Raw genomic sequence first — 17,010 nt, 5'->3', positions numbered from 1 at the left:
CCCTCCCAGCTTGACTGATTTATTTATTTAGTTTTCTTTTCTATTTAAAGGGGCCATCCCCTGGTATTTCTTAAAGAGACCTATTCACTGAATGGGCATTACCTCAATTTAAGTCCTTAAATTGACCTAAAAGGCCAAGGTCTCTCATTGCATCCTGGAAAATCGTCAGTCATCCTGATGAATATCTGGTCGCTGGATCCAGATGGCTCAGGAGGGGAAAGTGAGTCTGGTGACCTTGCACAGCCCTCCCTCACTCAAAACAAAGTCAAGTGCAAGTCATGTCATCATTTCTCTGATGTCATGGTCCTCTTTGAGAATGAAAAAAGAACACAGCAACAACAGCAAGTCTTGAGCTTCCCTGTTGAAACAGTAGATTCTTAAGGTCAGGCTCTTTTTGCTGTTGTTGTAGTTTGCTCATTTTTCTACCTTATTTCTTGACCTTAGACTGTATGTTAGGATTTAGATTCTGCTTATCTCTGGAGGAGATGATTGGCCTGAGCTTCTCTCTATTATCCTTCTGCTTTTACAGCTCTGTCTGAGGTTTTTGGTGCCTCCACAGAGCTGTGATTTGATCCCTGACTTCCTAGTCTGTACTATGGTCCTTATACAGGTAAAGTACCTACTCCCTAGTAATTGTAACTGCTCCTCTCTGCCCTGAGACTGTGACCCAGAACTAGGTAACAGGTCAAAGAGATGCCAAATGGCACCCAATCCTGTGCTCAGTGCTAGAACATGGGTCCCTTGATATCTTTATCTGACCAGGTATTCATCCTCTTACCAACCTTTGGTACTGGTGTTGCTGCAGCCACTGCTACTGCTTCCTGTTGCTATTTGCCACTGCCACCATGCAACACAGCTTCTGTAGTGTCACAACTCCTACCCTAGTATCCATAGACCTGTCTGTCAGTCTTCCTAAGCATCCCAAGGCTGGAAAAAAATGGCTTATTATGACTTTTTCTTGATTTTCTTGTTCAGAATTCTGTTTGATATTTATATGGTCATTCTCTAGGAGAGGTTTTGGTAGAGGTTTGCAAGTTGTGACCTTTTACTCTGCCATTTTGACTCCACCCTTCCAATAGAATATTAAAGATATGAAGTATAATAGCAGGGCAGTGACTTGTTCGTTTCTATCTGAATATCATTAAAGAAGATGAGAACTTTTTTCTAGAATAACAATAATGATTACTCATATTTATATAGTCTTTAGTGGTTTATAAGTACTTTCTTCACAATAATTGATGAGTAATATAGTATAAATATCAAGAGTCTCATTTTATAGATGTGGCTCAGAGATAGGAATTGACTTGCCTAGGGTCAGAACATAGCAAGTGTCAGAGCTGGGATTCAAACTCAAGTATCTTGGCTCCAAGTCTAGAGCACTTCCCACCATGCTACTGGGCAAAGAAGATAGAGTCTAGATATGATCAAATCATGCAGTCAGGAAATAGGAGGTTGGCACCCTTTGGGCAATAAGAATGTTGGAAGTAATAGAAGAACTTTACAAGGAGGAGCCTAAGTTGTTCTACTCTTGTCTTCTACTTATTTCTTAGGTCTGGAGAAAAATTGCTGAATCTGGAATTAGAATCACTGAATTGGAATTAGAGAACACAGGTTCAAATTCTATCAAAAAAATTCTATCAAATTCTCTCTGTGTCATGTACTTCCCTTATGAATGTGGCTAAATCATTTAGACTCCATGGATCGCAGGTTCTCTGTGTATAAAAGGAAGCAATTGGGCTAGATGCCCTCTAAGGTTTTGCTCTCTCTAGATCTATGATTTTTTCATAGATTCATGATTTTTTCTTTCTCTTTTCTTGCTTTCTTTAAAAAATATGAACAAACATCAAATGAAAAGGTTATTTCTATATAGATATTGTAAAAGAAAAGGATTTTATATGAAACTGCAAATCTCTGTTATATACAGCTTGTTTTTCTTTTAAAATAGATAAATTCTAAATGTAATTTTCAAAGTTGCCTTTTTTGTCTATGATTGTTTCTGGATTTTTTGTTCTTTTCTGTGCATTAAAAATAATCTTATGTGGGATTTTCAAATCTCTTTTTTTTCTTTTGTGGGGGAGTTTAGGAGGAAGGGTTGGTGAGATGAGACAGAAAAGGACCTCCTGATACTTGAAATTAATGAGCTTCTCTGAATTCTGTGGCTTTATTTGCTCCTATTGAAACCCCAGCAGGGTGTTGAGAAACCTGGGTCCCCCTGACAGTCATGTAGACAGAAACTCAGAGATCTTACTAGGATTTTCTAATCTAAGTTCCTTCTTGTCTCCTGTGGGACAATAGTTAGAAAGCTGCTCCAGACCAGAGGAAACTCACCCACCTGTATGTGGCCTTCTTGTAGCAACAGAAGAAAATAAAAATGATCCTGCATTTATTTAAGACCTTGAAGACCAACCCCAGAGCAAATGCTAGTATTCCCATCATTAGCCTCCTGCAGTGTGAATCCTCCATTACTCACAGCTCCAGAAGGGCACATGGTGAGATTCTCATTATATGTATTAGCTGAAAGTGGTGAAAATTATGCTTAATTACTGCAATTGTTTCTAGATGTTGGTTCTTTGGCCAAAGAAAGTACTTGCCCAGTTCTCACAGGTGCTAGGGCCTCTGGTTTCTCCCTCAACCCCGATTCCTAGTTACTCTGCTGCATTCAAGATACATTTACAAATCTTACAACATTCTGTAAATGAAGCTGTAACTCAGCTGGACGCAGACATGGTTTGACTCTCACTGGTTATCCTTTCATTATAAGCTGAGACAAACAGTTGGGGAGGGAATCTATGAAATTCAGGAGTAGATTTTTGAATCTCAGAATCAGCCAATCAGCTTCATTAAAGGGAACATCTTAGACCTCCCGACTTCTCTCACTCTCTCGGCTCTAACTGAAGATGCGTCCAGTAAATTTTGTAAAACTTAATTTCTTGGAAAGGAAAGCATATGACTCAAAGCTTCTGGATTCAGGTCAAGTAGCTCCAGGCAGCTAAGAAGTTCCCTTAGCCCAGACGAGATCAGGCCTGGGTGAGGATTGAGAAAGACCTAGCTGTGGAACTGGTACAGGGACCAGACTAATTTCGTGGTATGGACGGAGGTTTTAACCATCTTTCATCTTACAGGAAGTAGTTTGGGCAGGAGGCTTCATTATTAGTGAATCACAGCTCTAGAGCCCAGAAGAATCTGAGAGGTTATTTAATCCAACCATGTCCACTTTACAGAGCAAGAAACTGAGGCCCAAAAACATTAAATGACTTGCCCAAGGTCACACAGATGGCTTCACAGGGAAAATTGGAACTCAGGTCTTCTGATTTCAGGACAAGTATTCTTTCAACTATATTACAGTTTTTAAAAGTGTCAAGAGAAAAAGGGAGAAATAGCTAAAAAGTAAGAAGTGAACAATACCCTCAACTTCTTTCATTATGTTTGATGTTAGTCCCAAAGGCAACCTGAATACAGCATGGAGCTTGGAGTCAGAAAGAACTGGATTCAAATTCTAAAGAAAACACACGCTGTGTGACCCTGGACAAATTGTTTAACCTTTCTGGGAGTAGGCTTACTCATCTGTGAAATGGGTGGATTGAACTAGGGGATGACTTATGATGTCCTGTCCAGCTTGAGATCTCTGATTCCATGATCCTAAGTGCTTTCTAAGCCATAATATATGAAAGAAATAGGAGTCATCATAATCATTACCTCTGACTGCATTGAAAGGTCTCATTAAAAATAAGTAAATGAAAACCTCCTTCCAATATTTTAAAAAAAGATTTTGTACTTTCTATTATAGTTCCTTCCCCTTCTTCTGCTCCACTGCTGTCAGTAGAGGTTTAGATGTGTCAGTAGGACTGGACACCTACTGTCTTCTGGCATGTCTCCATAAATAGAGACAGCACATGCTTCCTTTCCTTGATCATCCTTGCCAGTTCTGTCCTTCCCTCCTCAGGAAGTTCAGTCTTATGCCCAGCTACAGTCATTCCTGATAACATTTAAGCCCACTTATTTCACTTGGTTCTCTGCAGGTAACACAGGGAAAATGCTTACTTCCCCCTTACAAAAGCTGTTGTGGCCTGGGTGACTTCTAAGATCCTTCTACAACTCTAAAAGTCTTTATATTCTGTCATTTGAGGATGAGAATCAAGCTACTCTTCTCTTTCTCCTCACAAGAGTAAATAAAATATAGATAGTAGATAGATAGATAGATAGATAGATAGATAGATAGATAGATAGATAGATAGACAGACAGACAGACAGACAGACAGACAGACAGACAGACAGACAGATAGATAGATAGATAGATAGATAGATAGATAGATAGATAGATAGATAGATAGATAGATAAAGACACAGGTAGGAACTGTGTCTTAGTCAAACTTCATATCTCTCCTAACATGTAATATAGCACATTGTATATAGTAGGCACTTAAAGTTTATTGAATGGATGTATGTACATGAATTAAGCTCTCATTAGTAGGAGGCACTGTGTTCTCTCTGAGAATACAAAGAGAAAAATGGAAAAGTTCCTTTCCTGAGAGGACTTACATCCTATTCAATCACCTAACATATCTACATAAAGGTATGGACAAAAGAGACGTAAGTTATTTGGAGGTGGGTGACATTACTAGCAGCTGGAAAGATCAAGTAAGAAGGTGATAACTGGGCTAAATCTTAAAGAAAACAAAGAACTTTTAAGAAGTAGAGGTAGGGGAGGGGTACCTTCTAGACAAGAAGACTGATTTGGCTGGCCTGTGAAGGGAATGAAGCATAGAGCTGAAGGAGGGGAATGATACATAATAAGGCTGGAATATTGGGTGTAGGCTGTGTTGTGAAAGCCTTTTAATGCCAAGTAGGAGAAAGGATAATGCTGATAACTGAAATTTTGGTTCAAAAAGGGACTTGTCTCCCTTATCTCACTAACACCAGTGGGGCCAAGGAGGAGGAGGAAGAAGAGCAGAAGGAAGAGGAGGAAGAGGAAGTAGACACAGCATCAAAGTCAGAAGAGGAACTCAACTCTTTCCAAGGGGTAATAAAAATGGTTAATCCAGCTCTGTGCCTACCACCACAACTCCATTAAGGGAATTGTACACATAAAACAAAGCTGATTCAGCTGTAAAAGTAGTCGTCGTCATCATCATCATCATCATCATCATCATCATCCCTACCATCCCTACCATCTTATCATCATAATCATCATAGCAGTTAACATTTACAAAGTGTTTTAAGGTTTACAAAATGCTTTCTCCATATTAACTCATTGGATCCTAACAACAGCTCTGTGAGATAGATGTTTTTATTATATCCATTTTACTGATTAGGAAACTGAAGCTAACAGAGTTTAAGTGACTTGCCTAGGGTCATCGAGCTTGTTTGGATCTGAGGCAGAATTGAACTCATGTCTTCCTGATACCAAGTCAGAGAAAGAGGAATGGACTAAGAAGACCCATAGGAAGAAAAGAGAGGCATTATTGATCTATTGTCTGAACCTATAGAGGGTATGACAATGATAACTCAGATATACCTGCTACTCATGGCCAGGGAAAATTACTACCCACTCTCTTAGCCAGCCTTCTTTATGGAAGCACAGAACCATAGAGCTAAAAGAGACCTCAGAGGACTAGAAGTGGAATTTCTTCTACATTATCCCTGGTGAGCGGTCATCTAGCTTGATCCTAAAGATCTCTAATGATGGTGAACTCTCCATTAAGGAGGAAAGATCAGCCAATCCTACACCCGCCTTACGGGAATGCTGTCAGGACAGATTAGGTAATGTCTACAAAGCACTTTTGTCTCCTTGGAGAAAGATGATCTATAAATAGGAGGTGGTATTATTATTAATCAGGCCAAGCTCCCATTGACGCTAATTGCCACTGAAACCAATGGGATAAAGGCTCCCAAATTGGGTCTTTCAGCAATCATACATTATTCAGTCATCCTTTAGACTGGTGGTCAAAAAGGAGATGTACCTCTTGGGGAGCAATGATGTATCTTAAATACATGGAAAATCAGATGAGAAAAGAAGCATTGGATCTTTCAGAAGTCCAGGCCCTTGAACAAAAGGTTGACAAAGGATTGGCCTCATCATTGGTTCAATGGTCAGAGAGAGGCAAGGAATTTCTAAACAGATGAAGCATGGAAATTAGCAATGAGCTTCTCTGAACTTTTTATTTTTTTTTTTTGGAGGGGAGAGAGGAGGGATGATCCAGAGCTTCACCTACAGGGAACTCCCTCTACCAGTGCAGGTCAGCACTAGTTCTACAAACTCATCTTTAGAGAGTTTCCTGGAACACTGAGAAATTAAATGACTTGCCCAAGACCACACAGCCAATGTGAGGGTAAAGCTTGAACACAGGTCATCCTATCTAGGAACTGACTCTCGATCATCACCCTACTCCTTTATGCTAAAGATCATCAGTTGGGTTTCATTGGATGACAATTAAAGGAATCACAGTTGGATTTCCAAGCTCTTACTCAAGACCTTCTTTCCAACTTGGCAGGACCCATCTGGATTTCTGCTTTTGAGAGCTAAAAGTCACCTCCATATTACCATGAGGCATCAGAGGAGGATTTCAGCAGAGATGGAAATTCGCATGAAAAATTATAACACTATTGGTGATTCCAACCTTTATTCTCTGTGTAGGAAGATGACACTAGTGACTCCCTTTCAGTCTCCTTTGACATCTTTCTGTATTAATCAAGATCATCTTCCTTGGATTGTTACACATGCATTTTACGACACCTAACCAAAGGTTAGGAGTCAATCTGTGACCAGAAATAGTGACCTAGTTTATAGATATTGTCAGAAATTGGTCAGGGGAGCTAGTGTTGAAGTAGATAGAGTGCCAGACCTGGGGGGAGGAAGACTCGCCTTCCTGAGTTCAAATCTGGCCTCAGACACTTACTAGCTGTGTGATCCTGGGTAAGTCACTTAATTCTGTTTGTCTCAGTTTCCTTATCTGTAAAATAAGCTGGAAAAGGAAATGAATGGCAAACCACTTCAATATCTTTGCCAAGAAAACCCTAAATGGGGTCATGAAGAGTTGGACATGACTGAAGACAATGAAATGACAACAGCAATGAAGAGCTATGTGACCACAGACAGGTCACTTAACCTGATTGAATTAACAGGATTCAATTCAGATAACTTATATTAAGTGCCTGCTATGTGTCAGGTACTCTGCTAAACGCCAGAAATTAAGAGACCTGGGTTCTAGTCACAACTAACATGACTGACAAAAACAAAACAAAATGAAACAAACAAACAAAAAAAACACTACTCCTAGCTCTGCTCCTAATTCACAGCAACCTACCTCCAGCAAATCTCTCTTCCTCTCTGTGCCTTATTTTCACCATATTTCAAATAAGAAAATTGAACAAAATGATATCCAAGGCCTCTTTCATTGTATTCTATAATGCTTATCTGACTAATTGTTTTGTTCTCTTTAATCCAACCACTCAGATATTCTATTAGAAACACAAGACACTTCTTTTCTGTTTAATGCCTGAAATAATGTTGAAGGGTTAATTATGTCCAATATTTGCTTGAGAAAGGGAGGGGGGCAGATTGCTGTACCATTTTGAATCCATGTAAGAGATACATCTGAATTACTGAGGCATTGGGCCTCTTAAATCAATGTTTAGCAGGTTGGAAAAAATCCAGATCCTGCTGTGTAGACAGTCAAGGGATTTGGCCTTGACCTTTCAGCAAATATTACCAAAAGAAACCTGTTCTTTTTTTCTCCCTTTATCCTTGCTCCCCCCTTCCCTCCAGGCTCAGTGCAAATCCATTTGGAACATCAGGATTGTTTTCCAGTTCTGCAAATGAAATCTCCAGATGTGGTGTGTTCCCAACAAGTAACCCCAAGAGTTGCTGAAAAACATCAGGATAGTTGAGCTGTGCTAGTGTCTGGGACAGCCCAGGGCTCCCAATCCTGTAGTTCAGGCCTAGCTGGGCTAGGGGGCATGTGGGGACCTGTCTGGAACATTCTCTATGGCTGCTGGGAGACTTGGCAGGGGTTCAGGAGGGAACCAGTCTTCCCTTGCAGCCATTACAGATTACCTCTGTCTAATGTGCAGGAGGAGCCTCTGGCAGAAGAGGTCTGACTGAGGCTGTTGACCACTAAAGGTCCCATGGCCTGATATGGTCTGGTCGGCACAGACTAATTAAAGAGAAGACTAAAGAATGTTGAAAACAACTTGGGGAGGGGTGATTTCTAGCCCCTAACTGTGGCCCAATTGCTTTCCTGAATTCATTTCTTCTTGCTAGCCTAGGTCAGACTTAAGTCAGAAATAAGCCCAGTATTTCCTGTCTCAAGTTTTTTCTTTGATTTATTTCTATAACACTCATGCAGTTCACTAAAGGAGGTGATAAGCAGCCAGCATGATCTATGTCATTCAGGTTCAGTGGGATCATTTGCAAGAATGGGAAAGATTGGCTCTGAGCCTGCTGATGGGGCCACTGTAAGATTATTTCAATATTGGGAAATGAATGTCAGGCATCAGAGTGGGGACGGGTGGTGCCCCAGCTCTTCTTTGCAGCTCCTCCCTTTTGTCTCTTCCACAGGCTGAGGCCTGTCTCCACTTCATATGAACAGCTGGGGAGGGTCCCTACGTGGCTGTCGGGAAGCAGCCAGACCCTGGGAACACTCTTGGTTGAGCATATAATTCAGATTTAAGATCCCTGGATTCTAGGTCACACTCTGATACTGAGTCCTTTTGGGAAAAACACATTAACTTCTCCAGAAATATTTTTCCATTTTTCCAATGCAACAAAAGTATGGCCAATAATGTTCCTTCCATTCTTCCTAAGAATTGTTTGAGAACTGAGGAGAAGGCTTGAAGAGAATGCACTGTGAAGGTAAGTTAAAGTGCTCTGAAGAAAATCAAGGGCTTGGGTGCATAGGGATACCTAAGGACACTTAATATGCCCTGGAATGTCCAAGCAAGCATCTTTTCATGACACCAAGTACTAAAGATTGCCTAGTCACCTATAACATTAGTCTTTTTCCCTTTAGTGCATTCCAAGAACCAATCAGGTGTCTGACAGGGCTGGGTACATCAGAGACCTGCCCTGCCCTGTCCTTCTCTGCCTACTTAGAAGAGATAGCATGAGACTCAGTGGTAGTAGAAGATTCTAGCTCTCTATCTTTCAAGAACCCCTGCTCTAAGAGGGAAGATATGATGGGGGATAGAAAGAAGGAACAAGGCCCATAATCAGGAGGATAGTCATGGGAATTGATATTCCCTATCCCCACTAAAATATATAGAATATAAGGTCCCTGAGGACAAAGACCAGACCTAGCAAAACGTACTTGGAAATTCTGGCAGCCAGAACAAAGTCATTTACTGCATGAAAGCCAGAGGTTAGGATGCAAGCACTAAAGGGGGGATAGACCCTGAGGTACCAGTCCAGGAGAGACAGAGACCCTGAGTAAGCCTCTTCTCTACAAGTAAGAGGAATATCATGGCCATCTCCCATGAAAAACATTGCACCAAACCTTAGGACAGTCCTCCTAGATTACGTATAGAAAAGATAGTCATCTTGTGCCTGTGTGATACTTAGGAAAACCTACCACAGCCCTTCAATGGAGGAAGGGGAGGGTATTGTAGAAAGCACTAGTTGGGCACAGGTAAAATCAAGTACCAGAAGAGGGGTGCCATAGCGATAGGACCCTAAGAATGTGAACCCATGTCCAAGGGAGCATCAAGGCCATGAGGCTAGTGAGCACAGAAAATTCTTCCAATGTTGGCAGCCTGGGACAAATGCCTGATTTCCTCCACAATAGTCATGGCTCTGTCACTATTACCCAATAGAAGCAGGTGTGCAAATGTTTATCAATTAAATGCAGAAAAGAACGTTGTCATTAAATCTCATATTGTCCGCTCTCCCATCATGACTACTGCTTCCACCAGTAGTGCTGAGGGCTCAGGATTTGTGAATCCTTTCTCATCTTTCATCAGCCACACAGCCTACATGAGAATTTTCATCATGACCAAAGCAGTTAGAGGGGCATTGGTATAACATAGACCACCCTTCCCCAGGGAACTCTGGTAAGATCAACAACTCATAGCATCAAAAGGTGAAAGCTGCTAACATGACCTCCTCATTTTACATATGTGTAAACTAAGGGACAATTATATGATTTGCCTAAGGTCTGAGAGATTGAGGTTCATTGCATCTCTTTACCCTATACCTATTGCTGCATATATATCACACCATTACATACTTGTCTAGCTTCTCAGGGAGCAAATATGGGGGAAGATTTTCTAGATGCCCCTCATTGAGTCTTTTACCACCCACAGTCCAGCCAAGGAGGCCTTCTCGGTGTTCTTCACATGACAAAACATCTCTAGCCTTTCTGCTTTTAGATACCCTGCCTTTATATTAATTTAAATATGTGTATAAATGCATTCTGCATACACACATACATACATACATATCTGTGTGTGTGTCTGTGTGTTCCGAGAAAATGGGAGCACAGACTTTCACTGTTGTCTTTGCATTGCCCAGTACAGTACCTGGCACATTTGTAGGTATTTAATAAATTGGATTATTAACTGATTGGGCTTTAGGATGAAATGGGCTCAGAGTATGAAGTGTTAATGGTTACACAGAACATCTATGTCTCCAGCCCCTCTTCCTTCATTTTGTCACATATATCCCTGCTCAGTATAGGAGAGCATGATGATTCTCCTGGGAAAAGCATTACAGCCATAATAGGGAAAAAACTAAAAAGTCAGTGTCTGCCTCCTCATTGGCTCCTATAATCAGCCCCAATCAGAGCTGAGCTGTGCTGGCCTCACAGGGTGTGATGATGGGCAGAGCAGAAGAACTCGATGTGCGACACCTGTGGGATTTCTCCAACTTGTTCTAACTAGTCAAATGAGCAAGTCTGACTTGGGATAGAAGGGAAAAGCAGCAGCAGCTTGGGTCCCAACATCAAACACTCCCTTTATGACCCAGTCTCTGTCCCCTCAGGAGGAGGAGGAGGGTGGAGGGGTTACATCAGGCTAGTGGGGGCTGGCAGGATGCCAAGAAAGGTGCCTTCTCACAGGCTGACTCAAGGGGGATGGGTCATGAAGGCCTCCCTCCATACCTGCCCCCTAAGCTCTTTCTTTCTCCGCTCGAGCAGCAGACTTTGGCAGGGACTCTGCTCTCCACAGAGACTTTGCTCACACCACCCTGAGGGGAGTGGGTGGAGGAGGGCTACAGGTGGTAACAGCAGAGCCTGGGGGCTGATGGTGGGAGGGGAGAGAAAGGGGGAAGGGAGAGAAAGGGAAGAAGGGAGAGAAAGGGAGGAAGGGAGACAAAGGGGGGAAAGGAGAAAAGGGGGAGGGAGACAAAGGGGGGGACGGCCCAAGGACAGACCTGTGTCTCTGAACTGCATCACTCAGTCCTGGCCTCTGGGAGGGGGTGCTGGCTGAAGCTCTCTCTTGAAAGGGAGGTGTCCTAGACAAAGCTAGCTGTAGGCACTGGCTGCCCTTCCCTCGACAGGCTGTGGTCTGCCTGCCTTGGAGAAGGATAGGCTGGGAGGTGTAGGGTGAGATTGGCAAATAGCTTCCAAGGATCATTTTGGGGGCCAGGTTGAAGAGACATTCCCTATTTGGGAGGGGGTGGGGGAGAAAGAGAGACAGATAGACAGAGAAAGACAGAGAGAGAGAGAGAGAGAGAGAGAGAGAGACAGACAGACAGACAGACAGACAGACAGAGACAGAGACAGAGAGAGAGAAAGAAACAGAGAGACACACGGAGACAGAGGCAGCAAATACAGAGAGACAGAGAGAGAGAGAGAGAGAGAAAGCGAGAGAGAGAGAGAGTGAGAGACTGAGAATTGATGGGGACAATGCCAGAAAGAACCTCAGAGGTCATCTGATCCCAGCTTCTCATTTTACAAGTGATGAATAGGCTTTGAATGTTCAGTTCAGTGACTGTAAACCCAGAGCTCCTTCCATTGGGCCATGAGGCCTCCCATTTAAGAGAAAGAAGGAACAGGAAAGAAGAAGAAATGCTTCTTCGGGTCTAACATCTTGACCCTAAAAAGATCATGAGGTACTTTCATCTTTTCTTTCTTCTACTATCTTTGTCGAACTGTGTGTGAACTTAAAATAAACGGTTTGCTTTTATGAGCCCCTGTTCTGCTGTGAGTCTGTCGTGTGACCAATAAATTTGTCAGGAGCTCAGTCCTGCCACAGCTGCTACTGGAGAGAGCCTGGACCCAAGCTGAGGAAGCCTTAGTCTCCTCCAGTCAGTAATGAGGATAATAAACATCCCTCACATACATTCAGAACATCCCTGTTTTTCACACCTGAACTTTCACACCCATGATCACATTTGCTCCTTACATTACCACTGGGAAATTGGAACTGGCTCCCTTTTTCAGATGGGTAAACTAAGTGTCATGGAGGCCATTGTGACTTGCTGAAACTTACACAACTGGGAAGGGGATTAGCCAGTACTAAAATTAATAGAACTTGGAGTCAGAAGATTGGAGCCTGATTCCTGGCTTCTCTATATCACCTTAGGCAAGTTTTTATTTGTTTTATTTTTTAAATTTCCTTGGCCCTTAATTTCCACATTTGTAAAATGAAAATTATGGTTGGTTATTTTCTGAGGGATCTTCAGCCAGAACTCTAACTAGAGTAGGGCAATTCTGGCTTTGCTCCCAAGAGAATGCATTTAGAGGGTGCCAGATTTATAGGACACTAGCTGAATTTACAATGAAACCGTTAGTCAAAATAGGAAACTTTGAGGGGATGTTGAAATAAGTTCTGTACAAATCCCTAATACTTTTCACATTCCAAACTCAGTAGCAGACTCCCAAGAATTCACCTTCCACTAGTGTTTCAAGGCCTCTGTCTCTTCCCTACTGATGATATTCAAGACCTCCTTCAAAATAAGGATGTATTCTAGGCCACTTGCCACAGAAAGTTTGTGGTAGTTTCCCCAGGTGTAAAAATATCTAATTACAGAAGAGTTATATCCTTAGTTTCTCTACCCTAAGGTCTCTTACTTTTAGTATGGTGTTCTGATGAGATTGGCATGCCTGGATTGGATCCATGTTCCCAGAAATCAAATGGGGAGAGGAGAGAGGAAAGTAGTAGTAGTGGTAGTAGTAGTAGCAGCAGTTAACATTTATATAGCACTTTCAGGTTTGCAAAGCAGTTTACAGAGATTATCTCATTTGATCCTCCCAGCAAACCTAAGATGCAGGTGCTATTATGATCATCATCCCATTTTGCAGCTGAGGCAACTGAGGCTAAGAAAGTTTAAGTAATTTGGTAAGGATCACACAACTAGCGAATATACTTGTATCAGAATTTTATCTCAGTTATTCCTGATTCTAAATCTAGTCTTCTATTTGCTATACTAACCTATCTACCCCAGGATAGGAATGTTTATTTAGAAACAAATGGATCATCAAGGGTGAGCCTCAATATTTGCATCCTAATAGCACAAGTAAAAGTTAGAGCTGAAATATCTGGGTGAATTCAACATACACACTTTATTCTCTATTTTCCAGTACTTTTCTCAGAATCCCTGCGATTAGAGCCCTAATATAACCATCTTAAAGAAGTAGCAGTTGTGTGGAGGAGGCTGGGGACTTGGCTCCTGAGCCCCTATGCCAAGGGGACTGTCCATCAGAAGAATGTTTTTCTGTCAAAAGATAGAAAGTAAGGAAACCTAACCAGAATCTTTTCAGTACATAGTCATCAGTCAAATGAGGGTAGGAGAGATGATGGTAAGAAGGGAGTCCTGAAGAGTTCCAGCTTAAGAGACCTTAGACAAATCTCTCAACTTCCTTGAGTCTATTTCCTTATCTGTGAAATGAAGAGGTTAAACTTTTGGGCCTCTGAGGTCCCTTCCTCTGTTAAATCCATGATCCTGTGACCTCCCCAGGCTCCAGAAAACTGTTGGTCCTATTTGACAATACTTTACATGTCCTGCAGATCCCTCCTATGCTGCCTCAGGCTCATAGGCAAAGGTCTATGTTCTTCCAGCCTCCCATGCTGCATGGCTCTCATGTTGCCTTTACTGAAGGCAAATTTACTTAACTTTACCCTCAACAGCCACAACTGCAACTCTGAGAGCTCATGACCTTCCAGTTGGCACCATTGATTAACAGGCTGGGACACTAGAACTTCAGGGGAAAATAGGGTTCCTTTCAGTTTTCTTGTTGTTGATAGTTGCGCCATTGTGGTCAGAGGCAATGGTGGGATGAGAACATCTGGCTTCTGGTTTGTCATTCAGTTGGTGAACAAGGATTTATTAAGTGCTTATGATATTCTGGGTACTGGGCCAAACTCCAGAGAATTAAAAAACAAAAACACATTTGCTTCCCTCAAAGAGCTCACATTCTAACCCAAAAATATTTATGTACAAAATATTAATAGTGTAAATAAAAGCCATTTTGGTTCCTTGTGTCCATTGGAGAACTACATGTTGCCTCAGTTACATCCTTTGAAAAACGCAAAAGAGAGGATGCCAAGCAACTTCATGGGGCCGTGATATGTTGTCATTGACTGTTGGCACAAAAGTGTTTACCCAGAGAAGGGGGATTCAGGTGGGAAGAGAGCAAGAACAAAAACCTACCTATACACAAATGTGTTGAAGGAGCTAAACAAAGGTGTTTATCCTAGAAAAGACAAAATGTGGGGGAGCAAGAAGGAGGGTGAAGGAGAGGGCAGAAGGGAGGAAAGGAGGGAACATGATCCAAGAGAAGGCTTAGATTTATCCTGCTTGGCCCCAGAGGGCAGAATTAGGAACAAGAGATATAGTTGCCAAGGTAGTTATAGTTGGACATAAGGAAATATGACCTAACAATTAAGGCTATCCAAAAGTAGAATAAGATTCCTTGGATGGAAGCTGGTTTCCCCTTAGTTGAGACCTCCTGCTGGAGGTTGAGGGACGTTTTGTTAGAAATGTTGTGATCTACAGAAGGGATGATTGTCATGGGGTTGTTTATATCTTGTTACTTTGCTTAAGTCATCCACTTGCTTGAAACACATTTTGTTAGTTACTGGAATCTTATAAGAAAACTATTCTATCATCTTTGGATAGAGATCATTTTCTCTCCTCTTGACCTACATGCATTCCTTCAATTTCTTGCTACTGCTTTGTTGTCATAGCTGACATGTCTGGAATATTATCAAACAGTGGTAACAAAAGTCATTAAATCATAGAGCATAAGCAATATGTGTCCCTTTGTTTCTTTATAACTCATGCTAATTCTTCGTTTTCAACATATATGGCTTCATCAGCAATGATATGAAAGATTGTTCAAATCACTAAAAATAAGAGAAATTCAAATCAAAACAATTCTGATGTTTAACTTCACACTGAGAATATTAGCAAACATGACGAAAGATTGGAGTAGGCAGTGTTCAAGGAGTTGTGGAAAGATAAATGAATTAGACTAACCATTGTGGAAGACATGTTTGAATTACGTTAAGACAGTGATGAAAGTTTCTATACCCTTTGGCCAAAAGATACGGGGAAAGTGAGGAGGTAAAATAGGGAGGGGAATACACCAAATGGAGACAAATAAATACCCCATATACACTAAAATATTTATAGTAGAGCTATTCAGAGCAGTGACACAACAATATCAACAGTAAAACTGGAAGCTAAGAAAATGCCTATAAGTCAGGGAATGGTTAATTCTGGTACAGAATGTAGTTGGATATTTCTCTAACAACAACAATAAAAAGATGAATGTGAAAGATTCAAAGAAGAATCAGAGCATAGACGGACTGATACAAATTAAATTAATCAAAATCATGAAAAATAATATAAATAGAAACAACAAATAATTTAAATTGAATGCTATGAAATTATAATGACAGATCTTGCTCTCCCAAAAAAAAGATGTGAGAACGAACCTTCTTCCCTTGTTTTCAGAGGCTGGGAAATAGGATGGTGTAATACTTTATAAAATGTAGGATTGAGTTTATATGCCATTTAATTTTGATAAAATGACTTTTCAAACATCTTTTTTCTGTTCTTTTTTATAAGGGATGGTGTTTTAGGTGGAAGAGGAAGCAGGAATATATTGAAAAATGAAAATGAAGTAAAAACAAAAATGTCAATAAAATTTAAAATGTATATTATTATGATATTAAAATAATTTATTCCTATATGTTTTGCTTCTTGTGTGTAAATTATGCTTAGATGGATAGGATCATATTTTTATTGTTTTATTACATATGTATTTATTATATTTTATGAATAATGTATCAATTTTGTTATATTAGTAATTATATATTATAGCAATAGTTCCTAATATATACTTAATTATTAACAGCAATATATCAATAATTATTATGTTTGTTGTGTATTTGTTATTATTTCTCATATTATCAATATGATTTATTGTTTATTAATTTTCTAACATTAAAGCATGTATTCATTCCTTTTAGAATCCAACCAATTTATCCTAATAAATATTTATTTGAATATATTTATGTGGACTCTTTCCTAATATTTTTGTTCAGTATCTTTGTATCAATATTGATGAGTGCTATTACTCTAAAATTTTCTTTCTCTGCTTTACTTCTTCTTGATTGGGATATGATGGCCATGTTTATCTAATAGAAAGGTTTTCTCAAAATTCCTTCTATGTCTACTTTTACAAATCATGTATACAACATAAGATATTATTCTGTCCACTTTTTATAGAATTCTCTTGTGAACTCATTTGGGCCAATGGGATTTTCCCCATTTGGGAATTTGTAGCTGTTCAAATCTGGTTTTCAAAGGTGCATTATTTATAGTTTCTATGTAGTCTTAAATCCATTTTGTGTGGGAATTTTGCTTTTTTAAGTGAATCTTATATATATAATTAAATGTAAGAATATATATAAAAATTAGATATGGAATAAAATATCTTACATACATAGAAATACACAGAAATCTAGAAAATGAACTATTGGAGATATTTTCCTTTTCAGTCATACATAAATTGAAGAGAAAAACAAAAAAAAATCGAGGATCTGTTAAAAATGCTAGAAAATTTAGAT

Source organism: Notamacropus eugenii, chromosome 1 (assembly GCF_028372415.1).
Source record: "Notamacropus eugenii isolate mMacEug1 chromosome 1, mMacEug1.pri_v2, whole genome shotgun sequence".
In the NCBI taxonomy this organism is placed as follows: domain Eukaryota; kingdom Metazoa; phylum Chordata; class Mammalia; order Diprotodontia; family Macropodidae; genus Notamacropus; species Notamacropus eugenii.
The sequence above is the reverse complement of the archived record's forward strand: the minus strand, read 5'-3'. Positions refer to the sequence as shown.